This window comes from Xenopus laevis, chromosome 3L, assembly GCF_017654675.1.
Source record: "Xenopus laevis strain J_2021 chromosome 3L, Xenopus_laevis_v10.1, whole genome shotgun sequence".
Lineage (NCBI taxonomy): Eukaryota > Metazoa > Chordata > Amphibia > Anura > Pipidae > Xenopus > Xenopus laevis.
Genome location: NC_054375.1, coordinates 118,558,605 through 118,579,305, shown reverse-complemented (window position 1 = coordinate 118,579,305; position 20,701 = coordinate 118,558,605). Strand labels below are relative to the sequence as shown.

At 38.0% G+C, this 20,701-nt stretch overlaps 1 protein-coding gene across 8 annotated transcripts in view; it reads right to left on the bottom strand.

Annotated features, from left to right (window-relative positions):
* chd2.L (chromodomain helicase DNA binding protein 2 L homeolog) overlaps nucleotides 1–14,934 on the bottom strand; it is a 73,044-nt gene extending 58,110 nt beyond the window's left edge. For 6 of the 8 annotated variants that reach the window (XM_018253243.2, XM_018253247.2, XM_018253249.2 and 3 more), the window contains exons 1-5: nucleotides 14,457–14,594; nucleotides 13,001–13,038; nucleotides 12,766–12,825; nucleotides 12,581–12,626; nucleotides 8,035–8,059 (exon numbers count right to left, since the gene is read on the bottom strand). The gene's annotated coding sequence lies outside the window, so the exon portion shown is untranslated. Of the gene's footprint in view, nucleotides 1–8,034; nucleotides 8,060–12,580; nucleotides 12,627–12,765; nucleotides 12,826–13,000; nucleotides 13,039–14,456; nucleotides 14,595–14,829 lie in introns of those variants that run through there. The other 2 variants (XM_018253244.2, XM_018253245.2) reach the window with 2 other exon arrangements.
* Nucleotides 14,935–20,701: the final 5,767 nt, after the last annotated feature.

Here is a 20,701-nt window from a genome sequence, read left to right as displayed (position 1 = left end):
AATTTCAGCTTTGATCAATCACATTTAGCAGAAACACTGTATTAGTATGTACAATAAAAAGTCTGGCAGAGAGGGGCTGTGGCATAAGCTAGGCAAGTACTCCCTGAAAGAATTTCAACAGTCATAAATACAAGTGGAATCATCCAGTGGGGATGTACAAGGGTCCCTTTAAAGGGTCACAAAAAAAGATTGTGGCCCCAGCGGGTCTCAGGTTGGTTGGCGCATGCCAGTTTACTTACACAGAACAAATGCGAGACATATTGGTTTGAATTATTTGTCCCAGGAATGCTTTAACTGCGGCAACAATTCTCAGAAATATTTAGAAACTTTGGTACTAGCCACCACAAAAACATAAACCGGACTATTAAAAAAAAAAAAAAAAAAAAAATCCTTCTCTGACAAGGTTTAAGGAAAACTAGACATCGGATATCAGAAATGTGAAAAGTGCAATTGTGCAGCTCCCAAAATTTACTCCTAATGGCAACAAACTATCAGATCATTTTTAAAGTATCACACAAAGTGATCAGAGTGCACATACTTTAAATATATTTCTCCCCAGGATGATTTACACGGGAGTCCACATTTCAGTTGAAGGCGTTACCTCCAGCAATGGAGACTACTCTCACTTATTTATATACAGATCTTTATGTATTCATAGAAGCTTTCCATGTACAGTAGAAACCATGCTTTTAGTTACATATATTAAAAAAAATGCATTTATACTAAAGCCCAGTTACATTTTACTTAGCAATTCTCTACAGTTTCTAGAGAATTTAAAAATGCTTTGTTACTTTCTCTTGGGTTCTTTGATCAATGAAAGCTCAAAATAAAAAGCATAGCAAAGATAAAATTGGCCACACATTGGGCCTGGGACACAAATAACTGGACTGTATTCCTGCTAAAGGAGAAGAGGAGACTTAAAGGTTCTTTCCAAACATTGCCATTAATAAACTGGGCATATGAGCCCAACAGCTATAGTTTAAATACCTGCTCGATGAAATTAGTGCCTAAATATGTGTGTGTGTGTGTGTGTGTGTGTGTGTCATCATTCAAGAGGCTATGTGCAAGATTTTACTCTCTGTACTCCACATAAAAAGTACTGAACCAATGTGCATACACAGGGAAAAACACTTCTACACATACACCAATAGGCAGATATGATAAGAGATTGGAGTGAAGAGTAAAACATATCACACGGAAGGCACAGGTTAAACTGTGGATACACTTATAGACTACATCCAGCAGATAATATGCACAGGACAATGTCTACCATTGCCATGCTAGTGAGTTTTCATGCCTTGATTCCATCCACTTCCAATTTAAAGGGAAGGAGAGCCAATCCTTTATTGACAATAGCATTTATGTCACTTCAATAAAGGTCTACAAATATCAAGATGATTCTGTACACACAGTTACCATGCACTTGTATAAATCCTATTGGATTCTAAACCTGTAACAGCTTTTGCACAAGTGAGCTCCTTCATAGCACTGCCACGAGGGTTCCATAGGATCCCTCTGCATAGCAAATAGCACTAGCATGGGACATCCAGATAAGGGGTTTCCTCATATTTTGGAATCCCACATCTAAAATCTACTAAAACACTAACTAAATAACAAAATGTACTATGGTTAAAATATTTTGTTTGTTTACATAGCACCCCTTACTATGTTTACATAGCATACAGGATAAAGCCAATTGGGAGGGAGGGGTTAAGGAATATTGTATTTAATTAAATTGTGGGAATGGCATTTCAAGATGTAGAGAATTTGGGACAATTGGTGTCAGAATAAAAGGATTCAATAGAGGCACTTTTAAAATGCAGTTGGTTTAGTAATTATACAGCCTTAAATTGGGAAATTGAGAGGGAATATTTATTTGCCAAATCATTTCAACAACATAGCAGATGTTGGTTAAACCACCTATATATTTTAGAGATTCCATATTTGCCAATTGAAGTGCCTCTTCTAGCAACTTGATACCTATACTGCGATTAGTTCAGCACAATTGTAGTATAAACAGTAGGGATGCACCGAATCTAGGATTTGGTTCGGGATTCGGCCGTATCCTTCTGCCCGGCCGAACTAAATCCGAATTTGCATATGCAAATTAGGGGCAGGGAGGGAAATCACGTGACTGTCACAAAACATATAAAAAATGTTTTCCCCTACTTTGTATATGGAAATTAGAATCCTTTTGAAGGATTCGGGGGCTAGGCCGAATCCAAAATAGTAGATTTGGTGCATCCCTAATAAACATGTTCCCACAAAGGCAGTATAAAGTAATTACACACAAAGGTCAAAAATAAGCTGAAAATTGCATAATTTTTTTTTATTAATTTCTATCCTTGAATCAAGAAGACGAGTGAACAAAATCAAACTTCTTGTAGACATGTTGTTTCAAAACACAACATCCGCAGTGTGATAGCTAACCAAATGTATAAATTGGAAACAGACCAGGAAGACTAAGTACTGCTGATTCCTGGTCTGTTTACAATTTCTACAAATCTGTTAATTTCTAGCCTTTTCTGGTTCATGTAATACCAAATATTAAACAGTTATTACTAAATAATTCAGTTTTATATCAGCCAATGTAAGAGGCATCACCAGCAAACCTGGTATTTCTTACTGGCCAATCAAGTATGCTATTCCAAATGCTTATATGGTGATTGTTGCAAGCTCTACTCTGGATAGACCAGAGGGGGACCGATTGCGTACCCCTAACCACTATCCTGCACCATAGGCAGGGACATAATAATAATATTATTATAATTCTGTGCGCTGGATACGGTTTCCCAAAAAGAACCTCCACTTAACAGGTTCATGGCTTGGACCTAAACACTAAAAAAAGCTTTTAGATATAAATATATTTCAGAGAAATGTATACTTCAATATGTAATAATTTTTTTTTACTCCTGAATTAACAGTATTACTTCGCTTTTCTCCTTCCTCTGGATCTACAAGTTAGGAAGGTTTACTAGGAGAAAAACCATGGAAGAGTTTCTTTGGGTTCAACCTCGCCTATGTTTGCGTTGGTTAATATTTAACCAAAAGATCGGATAACTATATTTACTTTTGCAAATAATTGCCTACAATGTTTTTTTTATGTTGCTTTATACATTATATGCACCAACAAGCAGTTTCAATAGCTATACTGGACTAGTTTAGTCTTATGCAAGGCTGAAATGTTACTTCTACATCAAGTCTAATAAATATTAAATCAGAGGGTGCAAGAAGATTAGCTACTGTAAAAAATTCTATTTAAAATGATTTTCCCAAATTAAACATAAAATAAAGATCTAGCTTCAGAATGAGTGTGTCTGCCAGGGTCAGCAACACCCTACAACCAGAAGGTTTTTTTTAGATCAAGTCTAAGCACACCTTAAATCACTGGTCGTTCCATGAACTGTGAACTTCCAGGAGATCAAAATCATTTAAAGTATACAATTTCCCAAATCCTTAAACAGTTTCTTATCCAACAGAAAAGTGACAACTCCAGATTACTCAAAAACTAAAATGTTTTATCATCGCTCTAACTGGGGCAGCCAATTAATGACAAACTAATGAAAGGTGCTTTTAGGGCTCTGATGAGCGTTTTTACCTGCGCTCCCCTGCGTTCCGTTTTTCTGCGTTCAGCCACAGGGGAGCACAGGAATAGACACATTACATAGAATGCAGGAAAAAATGCAGCATGTTAAGTCTCAACCTGCGTTCGGCGCCTACAAGCGCCTGTGTGAGTACAGCCCCATTGGAAAAAAATGTAATGCGTCTATTCCTGCGCTCCCCTGCGGCTGAACGCAGAAAACGGAACGCAGGGGAGCGCAGGTAAAAACGCTAGTCAGTAAGAGCCCTTAAGAAAGGCAATTCCCATTTTTGTAAATGACAAGAGGTACCGCTTTCTTCTGCATATGCCAAAGCAGCACTAGTGCAGACGTCCATACATTTGTAAGCACATGGCTCCATACCCAAGCACATGCACAATTGCATAAAATGGCACTTCACACCATTACAATGTTAATAGCTTTAATTCTGCCCCATGGGGTTGTACTCTAAGTGAACGCAGAAAAAAAAAACTGGACCATGTAGCAAATTAATTATAACTGCCCTTAGCTACAAAGCATATATAGATATATAGATATATTTAAAAAAAAAAAAAAAAAAAAAAAAAAAAAAAACACAAGTGTAACTAACATAAGTTACACTACTGAATAGAATTTAAATTTAATCCCCACAAAAGACATTATGTACCAAAATAATGATTCACTACCAATTTGAATAACTTGCTCAGTAAAAACAAATTTACTCTACAATAGGTTTAAAACATTATAGGCATTTTCCATTCTGTGCACTGGATATGAAATTATCCACATCCCAATGGCAAATGTTGTAGCTTCAATTCCCCTGTATAGTTTAAAAAACCATAGAAACCTTGGATTTCTTTCATGATGGGCAAAGTGTGTTTTATATAATCACTATTTAAATACACTAATATTGAACAGGTATACAGACCCTTTAAAGCACCTACAAAAAAGTTCTGCCTATTGCCCTGTTTTTAATACAAAAGGTTTTCCTATTACGAGTCCCACAGAAAGTGATTAATGACATTTAACCCCGTTTATGTTGCGGTGTAGAGCTGGACATACATCAGTAGATATGGGAACTTGTCAAACAAGTGGATCTCGGTGAACCTCCCTGCTTATCTCAAAAGATTAAGTGTTCAGCCCAACCCTATTTAACTGAATAAAAGGGTATGCTCCTTTAAAAATCAAAGGACCAGTAACATCAAAAAAAAAAAAAAACTTAAAAAAAAATGTATACATAGTAGTATAGTATACATAGAAAAAAAAACCAAGACAAATTAAACTTTAAAATCGAAAAGCCTTTAAGAAATAACTTACGGAAATGCCGCTTCTCTTCAGTAAAGGCGCCGCGGCGTCGATCCATTGTGCAGCACTCTATTTCTCCTCCCTGGCTCTCTCCTATAAGGAAGGCAGGGAGGCGAAATAGAGCACCGCATGTTGGATTGCCCGATCGCTTTCTGAAGAGGAGCGCATGCGGAGTTTCGGTAAGTTATTTCTTAACACAGGGTTTGCGATTTTAAAGTTTAATTTGTCTTAGCGGGGTTTTTTTTTTTCTTTTTTGTATACGAACAATTTTTTTTGTTGATGTTACTGGTCCTTTAACGGCATTCTATCCTATACATCTTATCTGCTACATGCTGTATAAAATTAATTTTGAATGGTCAATTTAAATAAACTATAGTAGTGTTTCTTTCACCAGTGCAAGTGCAGCAGCACATTATATTTAAAGGCATATAGAATGTTGCTCCTGTTTGGATACTAGAAATAGTGAATTTCAAAGAATTTAACGCATAATAGGGATGTATGGGTCGAGTGGGTTCAGGCTGACTTCTGCAATGTCTTCTGCCCCACTTTCGACCTCTGTGTCTAACTTTTTATATACTCGTGCTGGTCCCACCCCCTTCCATGACATCACAGCTGGACGGGTTTATAAAGAGGGGATTGTGCCGGGTAAAATTTGTGTCGACCCACACATCAATAGTGTTTAAATAGACCCCCAAAAATACAAATAATGGTGTGCTGAGCAATATGTTGGCTCTCAAAATATGTCAATAATAAAATAATTGCCATCAATTTGATAACTTCATAAAAAAGTACTATATAATTAGAAGTGCTCGTTAAAAGACTTTGGAAATGTCAAAGTAGTAAATATGAGCTTTCTAATTAGACCCCATACCTGTATACGGTTTTACATGTGCATACTTGAGCTTTCTCGATTTGTATATTGAACTTGAATAAAAAGTTCCTCTCACACAAATACTGCCGAAGAATGCAAAACATTCATATACAAATGCAAATACACAGAATGAGGTCACATTTGCATGGTCTATCAAAAGGAGAATTATACTGCTACGTTCAACATGCCATAAAATAAGGTGGGACATTTTCTCTGCTAAGAACAGTACTTAAAGATCAAAGTTTTGTTCTAGCCTTAGTACCTCTTCCTCTAATCAGCAGCTTTGTAATATTTTAGGAGCCACTCCTGCAAGTCAAAGTATAAATAAGTAGCCCATAAATCAAGGAACTTAATTAGGGGCATGTAATACTGCAGCTGTGATATTGCCATCAACCATGCAATTAACCTGACTAACGTGAAATTTTTAATTAAATTATGAATAAAAAAAAAAAAGTGATAGATTTCAATTTTTTTAAATCCAATTTCTAATGAAAACAGTAATTACTACTGATCCATTGTATATGTACCACTGAAAATGTTGCAGTAGCTCTCCTCTAGAGAAGACCCCAGTTCCCTCATGGACTTGCTTATTGCGTATTCAAAATAGTAGTATAACGCCACTTTGCAGGTTAAACAAACAGGATACCTTTGTTATTTTTGATAAAAAAAAAAAATAGTGGATTCGGTGCATCCCTAATTTTTTTACCTGCTGATTATAGGGAGAGGAATGTAGCAAGAATGTTATTGTTTTTTTTTTAAATTAGAACCAATGTTTTCTAGCCATTTTTTTGTTTTACTCATATTGATAAAAAGAAAAGTGTATACAGGTATGGGATCCGTTACCCAGAAAGCTCCAGTTTATGGAAAGGCAGTCTCTCTGACTCAATTTTTATCCATACAATCCAGATTTTTAATGATTTCCTTTTTCTCTGTAATAATAAAGAGTACTTTGTAATTGATCCAAATTAAAATAGAATTACACCTTGTGGGAAGCAAAACCAGCCTTATTGGGTTTATTTAACGTTGACACGATTTTCTAGTAAACTTAAAAAGGTATGAATTATGGAAACATCTATTATCTGGAAAATCACATAGTCCAAATATTTCTGGATTACAGGTCCCATATCAGTATATGCACAACTGCCCCTTTGCAGAAGTATTTAATTCTCCTTTGACTCTGTTAAAGCATGGTGGGACGTTTAGTTCCTGAAGGGGAACTAATAAAACTGCAACATCATTTTGATAGTTGGGACAAAAAAAAAAATAAATAAAAAAAAAAAAAATGTGGCTTGCAAATTGCACTTAATTTACAAATAATTCATTGGATATTTTAAAAGTTATTTAGAATACAAGCCATTTAAAAATCAATGTCTTCAACAAACATCAACACTTCACTCTTAAAGGGGGTTTTCACCTTCATATGTAGAGATTGATATGCAATTTTTTTTTTTTGCGTTTTTTTAAGCTATTCAGCATTTCAGCAGCCTCCAGTTCGCAATATCAGCAATCTGTTGCTAGGGTCCACATTACCCTAAATCATACATTGATTTCACTAAAAGACTGGAATATGAGAGCATACATAAAGTAATACAAAGTAGCTATAATTATAAATTTGTAGACTTACAGAGCATTTATATTTTAGAGGTCAATGACTCCCATTTGAGTTGAGAGCCAAAAGAAGGCAAATAATTAAAACTATATAAAATAAATACTGAAGACAAATTGAAAAAGTTGCTTATTATTGGCCATAACATACTAAAGTTAACTTAAAGGTGAACCATTCCTTTAAGATCTTAAAGTGCTAAAAGTCAAGTAATAAACAAAAAATTACTTCTGTAACCTTGCCAGGCATGTTTCTCCATGTTATCCATAGCTGCCAAGTTAGAATCAGCCATGACTTTCCTATGCTGTAAAAATACACCCAGTTTTCAAATTGACAAACACCTAACAACAATGTTTAAACTTCCTTTTGAACAACATTTAATTCTTCTCAGGATAATGCATGCCAATTTTCGTGCCACAAGAAGTTACCGCAGTTAAAATTTTTAGCATTTCACTTCTCATTATAGTTAAGACATCACGCCAAATAGGAAAAAAGCATGTGACAGGTTTAACAGCCATGTTTGCACAGAGATTACCTCTAACTATATAGAGAAGGGATATGTGACTTCCTGTAATCACTTCAGAGGTAAAACAAAAATTGTAAAAAGGCATAATCATTTTCATGCACTCGTTTATACCTTAAAATAACTGGGTATTAAAAAAAAAAAATCTCCTTACCTTAATCTATATCCATGGGTGACTTCTGTTTCATGATAAAAGGAAAAAAAAAAAAAAAAAAGTCAGATCAAGATACGAATTTCTGTAATATTTAAGTCCTTTAACAAACCAAATAGTGTTCATGTATTGTCTATCTGTATTTACAGCACAAAAATATTTTAAATTAATTAAGCAGCAGCGTTCGAGACACGATAATGGTTTGAAGTCAGTGAGATTCTGTTAAAGCAAATCCGACATCCACTTTCTTTACATACCAGAATATGTATTATGACAGACACACTAATTATATTCAGTAAATACCAAACAACCAAATATCGGTATCAGTTGTATACCACAAGCAATTTAAATGTATTGAGGCTTATCTTCAGTATTGTGGTCAAAATATTTAAGGAGTATGATTTTATTAATTGAAGAAGCCTGGCCAGGACATTCATTTTTAAAGCCGCAATAAGTCTCAATGCCAATAGAATAGAAAGCCGCAACAAGTAGCCCAGACAATTTAATCTCCATTTTTTTCCCTTTCAGAAGTGGATGGCAATACTTGGGGAGATAAACCAGTTGACCCTATGTGAAAGAATAAGTATAACCACCAAATACTGTAACATAGTTCTTTACTTAATGGGGTTGTTCACTTTTTTCAAATGGAGTTGTTTTCAGGCTTAAAGGAAAACTATACCCCCAAAATGAATACTTAAGCAACAGATAGTTTATATCAAATTGAATGACATATTAAAGAATCTTACCAAACTGGAATATATATTTACATAAATATTGCCCTTTTACATCTCTTGCCTTGAACCACCATTTCGTGACTCTATCTGTGCTGCCTCAGAGATCACCTGACCAGAAATACTACAACACTAACTGTAACAGGAAGAAGTGAGGAAGCAAAAGGCAGAACTCTGTGTTAATTGGCTCATGTGACCTTACATGTGGTTTGTATGTGTGCACAGTGAATCTTACGATCTCAGGGGGCGGCCCTTATTTTTTAAAATGGCAATTTTCTATTTATGATTACCCAATGGCACATACTACTAAATAAGTATATTATTATGATAATGGTTCATTTACATGAAGCAGGGTTTTACACATGAGCTGTTTTACTCAGTATCTTTTAATAGAGACCTACATTGTTTGGGGGGTATAGTTTTCCTTTAATACCAGAAATACTTCCCCCCCCCCCCCAATTGCTTTCCATTTTGTATTTCTCACTATTTTACCAAAACTGAAGTTTAAAAGGAGACATGAACCCTCCCTAATTTTGGAGGCAATAATGAATACTATATGGTTCTGTCCCTTTATTGGGCCCTCCCCATAGATGTTCTCCGATCCCTGTTCAAATGAAGGGTGGGCGTGTCCCAATGGTTCCTGCCAGAAGCACAGTAGGAGGGGGACAGCCAATCACAGCCCTGCAGTCACAAGCACAGACAGACTTCAGTTCCCCATCAGGTCAGCCTAGCTGCTGATCAGATCCTATCCTACAAAGCAGCACTGCCAGCTCCCCTGCACAGCCTGGGAACGGAGGCAGCAGAAGTGGAACAGATGGGCAGGACTAGTAAAGTTTTTTGCAGAGATTTTCAATAAAGTAACCAGAAACATAACTTTTTAATTACATTTCTTCTATTGGAACTTCTTTAAAGTTTCTATCTCTAGTGTTTCAATCGCAGCTCAGTAGTACAGGTGTAGATTCTGAACGGTTACAATTTGGTACATTAGTCAATACATTTCGCAAAGGCATCTGTTAAATATTAGCAACTATTGTATCGAGTAACTGCCTCCAATGAAACTCCAGGATTCTCAGCAGGGACAAAGATAAGAAATGTATCAACTAAATGTATCCATTTAAAAACAATTAAGTCTGTGCCCCCCCTGGGCTGCTTTAGAAAGACAAAAGGTGACAAATGAAACTTTCTATTTTCTAATATTAGATTTGAAAAATGTATTTATGTCTGGTGAACTATATGAAAATAACTGAACTCTAAAGTGTTTGAGGGTGAACGACCTATTGAAATAGATTACATAAAAAAACGCTCCTATGTAAGGATCAGCTTCATCCAAATAATCCACTCCTAAAATATGTTTTAGTAGTATGTTGCATTGGGTAGTTCTAAATAGAAAATTGTTATTTAAAGTACAACCCCCCAGGATCATAACATTCACGGTGCACACAAATGAAACCAAGGGTACACATACTAATAAGACCACATCAGTCAATAAAGTCTTACTCCCACACGGCTTCCTGTTAGGGCTGCATTATTTTCAGTCAGGTAATCTCTGAAAGGAGCACACAGACCATCACAAAATGGTGGATATATGCCAGTTCGATAAAATTCTTTAAAGGGGTTGTTCACCTTCCAAACACTTTTTTCAATTTAGTTGTTTTTAGATTGTTCCCTAGAAATAATGACTTTTTCCAATTACTTTCCATTATTTATTTTTTAAGTTTTTTCCAAAATCTAAGTTTAAAGTTGAATGTTCCTGTCTCTGGTGTTTGAGTCTGACAGCTCAGTAATTCAGGTGCAGATTCTGAACTGTTACAATTTTGCAACATTTAGTTGATACATTTCTCAGCAGCATCTATGGAGTATTAGCAACAATTGTATCAATTCTAACAGCTGCCTGTAATGAAACCCAGAGATTCTGCTCAGCAGGGACAAAGATAAGAAATGTATCAACTAAATGTATCAATTTAGAACAGTTTACAGGATCGGCGACCCCCCCTCCCAGAGCTGCTTCAGAAGGAGAGAAATGACACTTTATACTTCAATATTAGAAAAACCGTGACACATAGAAAATAGAAAGTCATTGGAAAAAGTCGTTATTTCTGGTGATCTATCTGATAACAACTAGTTGTCTGAAGCTGAACAACCCCTTTAATAGATCATTTAATATTATATAAACCATTTGCTGGTTAAGCAATCATTCCGGGGACATAATTCTCCTTTAGCTCAGAAAAAACCTGAGGCATATACAGAAATTTTAAGAGAATTGCCACATTTTGGCAATCATAGCAGGAGGTACAGATATAGGATCTATTAAGCAAAATGTTTGTCTTCAGATAATTTGAATTGAGATTAAATACCATATCTTACCACCAATGTGGATTTATACTGCACAGTTACCAATGTACTGTTTATAATTACAGTGAATATTTGGAAAATGGGAGTTGGCCTTCCCATAATTCAGAAAAACAGACAGCAATGGAATCCACTATATATGGTTGTGGGGGGGGGGGTCAGACAATAGAAAACAAAGGGGGGGAGGGGCTTTGCCATTATTCTTAATACTGATAGTTTAAGGCCCTCTACTAGTCATTTTTATTGACATGCACAAACCTTTACTATATTAAAACCTGTCTGCAGCACTAGTTCTAATCTAATAATTGATGATGTGCTTCACAGCAGTAGAGAGTAAGGAAGCTAAACATTAGTAGAGAGGATTCCTTAAAAGAAAAAAAAAAAAAAAGAAAAAAGGCTCTTCACAATTGGTAGGTTGCTTCAAGCTGCAATGCACTGTACTTTAGTGATTAGGTCTCCAGAACGGCATTATAACCGTTTGGCAACATCCATTAATAAGAGGTTTAATAAAAACAAACCCCCAAACCTTTGCATATAGTAGACACAGTGGTGCAAGAGATCACTAGGCTAGGAAATCTCTGCTATAAAGCAGTTTTGTATGGCTACATTCATAAATGATGTTTGGAGATACATACAGTATGTACACCCTTATAGGAAGAGTCTCTTGTTTATGTTCTGTCAAGCAGTGGCCATGAGTAAAACCCAAGGGCAGTACATTTTCTCTACCACAAAACTGTAGGAAATGCTTTCACATACTGAAGGTACTGTGGCTTTAATCAAATAACCCCAGCCCTCCCTAGTTTGATTTTGAAAAATTAAAATAAATGTAAAAAAAAAAAAAAAAAAAAAAAAAAGACCAGGATTAATTTAAAAATACAATGGAGTTTGTGTCAGAAGTCGCACCTGTTAATTTAGATAAATTGGTGTGTATAGCCATGGCTGTAGCCATTTACAGTAAAGTTGGGCTATAGGGCAAATTCTGAAATAGCAAATGACAGACTGCGTAGAAGTAAATGGTGTTATGAGTCCATTAGTTGAAGTTAGACTTAATGCCCTTATTAGTGGAACACAGATCACTAAAGATGGATTTTACAATTCGATGACACAGTAGCCAATTCCTACTATAAAAATTGGCCCTATAAGCTAAAGTATCTCTTAAAAATGTATTCATCTATTCACCACAGGGGGAAAAAAATCTTAATCCGGAATACATTGTGAATTAAATATAATAAAAGTTATGTTATTAAACAGGAGTCATAAATATACATAAAATAGCTCTCTAAACGATCAATAAGAAGCCTTCATCCCTCTTACATTAAAGGTTTAGCTTGTACCTAAATGAAGAGTTTATTTAATTACCTGCAGACTTGGAAAATAAGAGCAAGGGTTAAGGGACTATAATATTTAGTGCAATTGTTGGCATACAGTCAATTTCCCCCTTGCCTTTGTTAACAGTTGCAAATACTTACTTCTGTCCAAAGCCAGCTGTTGAAGGCATTCTGGAACTAGCAGTACCTGTAAAGATCAACAAAACACACACCTTTAAAATATACATAGAAATGTAAACCTACGCCAGGCTTTAAAAAAAAAAAAGTAAATGTCAGAAATACATAAAAATTCCACAAATGGAATCACATAGGTAAAGCAAACATACCTTAAAATTTAAGTCGGTGTTCTTTTGTTGGTATACAACTCATGGGCGATGATAAGCAACCTATTATAAAAAAAAAAAAAATACATATTTATATTACACACACAAAAATTGCCATAACAAGTTACACGTAACAATCACGAAAAAGGGGAAGGCGACTTTACCAGGGACATTATTTTTACATTTAAATTAAGCAATGTCTGCACACGAAAAAAAAAAAAAAATTCTTAAACCGTACCTTGTTAAAAAAAAGAATGGAACTCTCAGCATATTCACCTTAAAGAAAAGAAACCTACATTAATTTCAGAAATGTAAAAAAAAAAAAAAAAAAAAAAAAATCTATGAATTGATTTTGCTAATTGCAGATCCGTCAGATAAAAGGTTATGCTTTCAGTGTTGCGATTTATCCCTATCAATAAATGCATGTTTTGTCACAGCCATATCTTTACTTGACAAGTGAACTAGATAGTTGTATTATTAACAGCTTAATAAAAATGTAAATACTGCAATACATATATAAAAAATATGAAGACTATACAAAAAAAAAAAACTATGTATACAATAACACAAACCAATGCAGGTAAATTAAAAAAAAATAAATAAATAGTGAGATCAAGAAATAAATCAAAAATACTTTGCTGCTATGGTCATTGCACGCTTTTAGCTACAGATTCAGGGAGAGATCAGACAGCAGTTATTTCTTCCTTTTAAATGTCACAAGAAAATAAAGCGTATTGGGACGAATATATATGAAACACTTTAAGGCATAAAAACGTATGCACAATACCCCCAAGAGGTTAACATACACCAACATAAATCTACTTAATTCTTCAATAGAAGAATAAAAGTAGTGGCTCATATAGACATTATTAATCTGGCCCTGATAATTCTTACAAAACGAATAAAGCAAAAGCATGTTGCAAAGCTTCAAGTATCGAGAATAAGGGGGGAGGCAGTTATGAAACTAGAACTTGTCCTGAACTCCTGCAAATATCAAGAACAAAGCAGCATAATGCGGTATAAAATAGAAAATGCATGGAAAGAGTTAATAGCCAACACCCTTAGTGCCAATGGATAAGAAAAAAACCCACCATTTAAATATTGCATCACCAAAAACCAAAGAGACAGCTGAAGTTTAATATTAACTGAATTGGGTTTTGTCTGATAAGTTAAATAATGGAAGTGTGATCCCCTTTGGAAGCATTAAAAAGCTAAAACTTGCCATGCTCATGAAGAAAAAATGAGAGCCGCTTGGTGAAAATACATTGTGCACTGCAAGGCTATCCAATCTGCGGCCCTCCAGCTGTTTAACTAGAAAACACATCAACCGTAGTCTCTCAGGGGATTGTGGGAAGTGTAGTCCAAGACTAGTAAAAGGGTCGATGTAAAGGAGCCTTGGTACAGTAACAAGTGGCCGTGTCTATAGGCTCACATGGGAAGACTGGCTGCAGTGCTCACGCGCAATGCAAGGGCGAAAAACCCGATGAAAATGGATGTAAATGTAAAAGTGTATATTTGTGTGTGCAAAGTGGCCGATGTAAAGGAGCCCGATTATCTGCTGGCCCGAGAGCTGCCGGGGAAATGCCCAGCCGGGCGCACAAACATTTGCAATCGTCACTATTATTTTTCAAGGTCATTTTGTTTTTTTCCTCTCGCTCTCAAGGACAAAGGGGAAGCTGCGGCGCCATACTTACCCCAAGCTTGTCGGCGCCATTGCTGGGAGGATTCGGGGAATGGAAGGCAGGTAGCCCAGCCAGCGGCTTCTTACATTCAGCTCCCTTCTCCACACGTCACTTGCCTCAGGGTCACCCGGCAACATGAGAGGGTACCCGGCCGCCCAGATCTGCTCTCGGTGGAGACGCCGCTTTGCCTGCCCCGCCATTTTGGCTGCTTAATTTTTCTCTCTTACATATGTCGTCTCTGTCTCCCGCTCACCCCACTGCCACTCTCCGCATACACACAACCTTCCCCGCCTGCCCAGGAAAACTGGCACTTGGGAAATATATGGTCCTACAACTGCAAGCACCCCCGAAACCCCGACTCATGTCTCCCAGCTGCGTCTTGCACCTCTCCGCTGTTGTTCCTCCCATCCTTCTGCTCCCCCTCACTAGCTCGCAGCCTCCTTATCACTGCAGGCAGAGGAAGGCGCCCGGCCTGTTAACTACTCCGCGCCCAATAGAAACCTATTGCGCATGCCCAGTTGCTCAGTTCCTAGCCCGACTTGGTTAAGCATCAGTCCCAGTTGCGTGGGAACCCGGCTTTCCCATTGGTCCTCTCTTTTCCGCTCACCTGATTGGCCAGCATACATTCTTTTCGTTTCCCACCTCTTTCACCCGCCTTTCATATTTACTGGGACGCAGTTGCCATAGTGGGAGTTCGGTGATCATTTTGCAGGTGCTGAGAAACGTTGTAAACATTCCAATAGTCTCCTTGAGTGGGACTCGTAAAGTACAATTCATGGCTGGTTGCAGGTTACAATAGGGGCGATCAGGAAAGCCACCTAAGTTTCTACATCAGCCAAGGTGACAGGGAAAACGGGTAGTAGCCAGGACTGGGATTCAAAATTGACCCTGGCATTCCTAGTACAGAGAGGCCCAAACAGTCCCCACTAGCCCACTTAATAGTGAGTGTCTATAGCATGTTACAGCAGCCCCTCTGGCATTTGCCAGAACCCACAGATTGCTAGTCCTGCTAGTCAGGCCCGGATTTGTGGCAAGGCCCAGGCCTAGGGCAGCAAAGTTTTAGTGGCACAGTTACACCTTGGAGGAGGGAACCTTATTTTCACATAATGTAAATTGCAAAAGTTGAAGTGGGACCGGCTGGAATGGCAATCTGGGGATTCTGGCAAATGCTAGAACGGCCATCTATTAACCGGGGCCACTCTAATGTACCATCTGGCAAAATTTCATTGGTGGGCTTCCACAGCCAGGGTCAGACTGGGCCGGCGCTACACTGGGAAAAATCCTGGTGGGCCCTCGCCGGCCCAGACCCCCGGCATTCGGCCATGCGTGCCGGGGGTTCACGCATGCACGCCGCACACCGGAGTTGGCACATCCGTGTTAGGGGCCCTGGAGGTTTGTAACCTCTGGGGCCCCCAATGTCCAGTCCGACCTTGTCCTTGACATCTTTAAGATTTTGTGATAAAAAAACACCCTCAAGCACATGCAGTTCAATAGATTAAAGCGGGTAATGATTAGCAATGTGCGGATCAGGAAGAACTTAGGCTATGGGCACACAGGCTGTTGTCAGCAGCTGTTGTCAACCTGAGTAATTCTGCATTCTGAGAGAAGCAGATTTGCTCTGCCCCTGCTCCATTGATCTGACCAGCCTGTGTGCGGTCACACACAGGCTGAGGTCAGCCCAATTAGCAGGCTGAAAACAGCCGCTGACAACAGCCTGTGCGTCCATAGCCTTAGGGCAAGTTCACACGTGGTGTTTTTACATTGCGTTTTTATAAGCGTACAGCCGATCGCAAATATGCACAAAATGAAGCCCTATTGAAAATAATGGAATATGCACTATAGCAATTCCCACAGGGCGCTTGTAAGCCAACATCCACCAAAAGACAACAGTATTTGCGTTTTTTAGCAGATATGACAAGGAAACGCCATATAATTGAACTCTATGGTATCTGCAGGTTTGGAAATACACTTTGCTGAAATATGCAGCGTATTTTCAACATGGCAGCCAAACTCTCGTGAGATGGATTTTGCATATACGTATTTACGGCATTGTATGCTGGTGGCGTAATTACATTGCGTATTGACAAGCCGTACAGCTACATTCTGCTTGTTAATTGTTTTCCACTTGGCTTTTTTCGCACAACTTTACTAAAGTTGTAGGAAATGAGAAAAAACAGAAATGCATGTTGGGAAAAGAACTACTGGGGAAAGAACTACTGGCTAAAAAACACATATTATCATGCATGTGTGGTTTTTATTGGCATATTTACGCTCAACCGTGCCTTTTTAAAAAAAGCAACGTAAAAACGCCACGTGTGACCTTGCCCTTAACCCACAAAACCTTAACCTGCAATTGACCCTAAAGTGCAAAATGTTGCTATTGTAGGACCTGCACTGACCTATGAGCACCTCTGTTTCCAAGACACAGAATCTTCAAAAGCAGAGGAGGAGTGTACTTCCCCAATCTGACCTGCACCCAACCCTTACCTGCAACGGTTGGCCAAATTTCAACCTGAACGCACCCATACGGTGCGGTCAATCCGCACATCACTAGTAGTGAAGAAATGGTCTGTGCTTATTGAGGTAGACATGATCCCCAGCTGTGCCACACTGGGTGCAGATGAATGGCAAAATGATAATACCACAAGAAAAAAATTAAAATAACCACGCTGTTGAGCTTCTGCCAAAAGTTATCTAAGTTGAAAAGTGTGTTAGTGGGCCCTGGGCAAATGCCCCCTTTAAAAAATTTTTTTTTTTTTTTGTAACTTAGTTTTTTATTGCATTTCTCATGTTCACACAATTGTCAGAACGACAAGAAACATTGAAAAGGCAAAAGAAAAAAAACATATGGTATATACATTCCGACAATCGTATATGAGTATACAGTATTGATATCTGCATTTTTATATAATGTTGCAACAAGTTGAAACATATCTCAGGTATATTTTGATGTGAACTAGAGTTATCTTTGTAAATAACCTTTCAGGCGAGGCCTTGAATTTTCATAAGATATACCCAAAGAAGAAAATGGAGGTGGGGGAGAAGAAAAAAAAGGGGGTGGAAAAGCCCTTGGGAGGGGAAGGTTGGTAAGTCTGCTATAAATCACCTTAGGTCGTATCTGCTCCATTATCCAATTGAGGCACATTTTCATTCACATTATGGGTTACAGTTATATATACATCCCATTTAGACCAAACTTTCTCCCACCTACAGTATTTCGGAAACCCCTAACACTTGCAGTCATAAATTCCATCTCCCGCATGTCCTTTACCCTACGAACAATATCACTTAGCTTTGGGGAGGAGGGAGTTTTCCATAGAGAGGTAATTGCCAGCCTAGACGCTGTTAGAATAAAATTTGTGAGTCTTTGTTCTGCGGAAGTGTTGTCTGGCAGCGGCTTTCCCACTAAGGTTGTGTATATATCCAGATGAATCTCCCTATGTAAGATCTTTGAGAGCAACTCCTCTACTTCTCGCCATAATGTTAAAATCTTAGGGCAATCCCACATGTAGGGGCCCATTTACTTAGCTTGAGTGAAGGAATAGAAGAAAAAAAACTTTGAATTTCGAATGTTTTTTTTTGGCTACTTCGACCATCGAATTGGCTACTTCGACTACGACTTCGAATCAAACGATTCAAACTAAAAATCGTTCAAATATTTGACCATTGGATAGTCGAAGTACTGTCTCTTTAAAAAAAACTTCGACCCCCTAGTTCGCCACCTAAAACCTACCGAAGTCAATGTTAGCCTATGGGGAAGGTCCCCATAGATTTTGCAATCTTTTTTTGGTCGAAGAAAAATCGTTCGATCGATAGATTAAAATCCTTTCGAATCGTTTTTCCTTCGATCGAACTATTTGCGGTAAATCCGGTAAAATCCCTGTCTAGTCTTGTTGCATATGGGAATCTGGGTGTGAGTGTAGCTGTAGGATTTACATTTGACAGTCAAATAACAAGGGTTAATTAACCCTCGATATTCGACCCTAGGTAAATCTGCCCCTAAGTGTTGTTGAGTTCCCCTGTGACCACATTCTCTACAACACATTGGAGAGGTACCTGGAAACAATTTTTACAGGAGTATAATACCAAAAAAACATTGATTTGTAAATACTCTCTTTTTGTCTAACACAAGTTGCACTTTTGTTAGCATTCTCCCAGATCTCTGACCAATCCTCCAAGGAGAGGGTTGATGAGATGATCTGTTCCCATATTAACATGTAAGGATGCTTAGGGAAAGGTTGCTCATATATTGTCATAATGTTGCTATAAATCAGAAAAATCAAAGCTTTTCGAGGAAGCCCCTTTAAGCAGAGTCTCTCAAAATATGTAAGTGGAGTAATAGGAAGGTTCTTAGGGAGGAATGTCTTAACAAAGTGGAGGATCTGTACATATTCATATAATCGGGTGTGAGAGATTTGAAATTTATCTTGAATCTCTTCAAATGTTAACGGCTTAAGAGTTAAAGGGTTTAAAAGATCATATATCCTAAATAGGCCTTGTGGCCCCCAATGACTCTTAAAGGAAAACTATACCCCCAAACAATGTAGGTCTCTATAAAAAGATATTGCATAAAACAGCTCATATGTAAAACCCAGCTTCATGTAAATAAACCATTTTCATAATAATATACTTTTCTAGTAGTATGTGCCATTGGGTAATCATAAATAGAAAATTGCCATTTTAAAAAATAAGGGCCGCCCCCTCGGATCGTAGGATTCACTGTACTCTCAAACATACCAACAAACCATACTTGTTAGGTCACATGAGCCAATTAACAGACAGAGTTGTGTCTTTTGCTTCCACACTTCTTCTTGTTACAGTTAGAGTTGTAGTATTTCTGGTCAGGTGATCTCTGAGGCAGCACACAGTCCATCACGAAATGGTGGCTCAAGGCAAGAGATGTAAAAGGGCAATATTTACTTAAATATATATTCCAGTTTGGTAAGATTCTTTAATATGCCACTTAATATGATATGAACTATCTGTTGCTTAAGTGTTCATTTTGGGGTTATAGTTTTCCTTTAAGATGTTCCGAAAGGCCTGGTGAGAAGGAGGGATTAGCCAGAAATGGGGTTACCAAGGAGGGGGAATTAGCTAATCTACAGTATACTTCGCTTAAAAATTTCCATATCCGTAGTGTAAAAGACATTGGGGAAAGAACTGGCGGGAGACCCCTTTCCCTTGTGCCCCATAGGAGAGAGTTGAGGTGTATAGGAGTAACCCAGAGTGCTTCAATATATGCTCATTTTGAGGTATACTCATATGTGGTCCAACCTGGGATCTGTCGTAGATGGGCTGCTTCATAGTGTGCGCTCAGGGATAGGACTGCAAATCCCCCTTGCAATTTGTTGGCCATCATGACAGTAGAAGCTAATCTGTGTCTGCACTTACCCCATATGAACTTGAACAAGGTTGTTTGGAGATCCTTGAGGACCTGTCTGGGAACTGCCACTGGAAGAGTCTCAAATAAATATAACATTTTGGGGAGGATTGCCATCTTGACCACTGTTATGCGGCCTAGCCATGATATTGTGTATTAATTACATTTAAGTAGAGATTATTTGTTTTTTTGTATCGGGGGGGGGGGGGGGAATTACTTTGATATAATTGGCTATATGTTTTGGTCAATTGGATGCCTAAATATTTGAGTGAGTGAGTTTTCCATTTATATGGGAATATAGCTGCTAATGCTTCCTGGACTGGTTTGGGGATATTAAGGGGAAGTGCATCTGTCTTATCCACGTTTAGTTTATACCCGAAATGTTGCCATATAGTGACAGGAGGTGGTGTAAACTTGGCAGGGATACTACTGGATTTGTCAGGGTTAGGAGAATGTCATCTGCAAATAAGGAGATAACAAACTCCTGTTGATGGATTTTTGGCCCAGTTATATCTTTGTGGTTTCTAATCACAGTCGCTAGGGGTTCAATGCTTAGGGCATAGAGCAGTGGTGACAGAGGGCACCCCTGTCTAGTCCCGTTGCATATGGAATCTGGGTGTGAGCGTAGCTGTAGGATTGGTATAAAGATTTTGGATAGCCTTATAGAAGTGGCCTGCCATGCCCAACTGTTTCAGCAAATCAAACATAAAATCACAATTGAGGCGATCAAAAGCATTTTCCACGTCTAAGTAGTAAAGTTGGTGTTTTGGTCTTGTCAACAACATCAATCAGATCAATTGTTCTGCGCGTATTATCTACTGCCTGCCTTCCATAAATAAAGCCGACTTGGTCGGAGTTAATAAGCTTGGGCATGAGA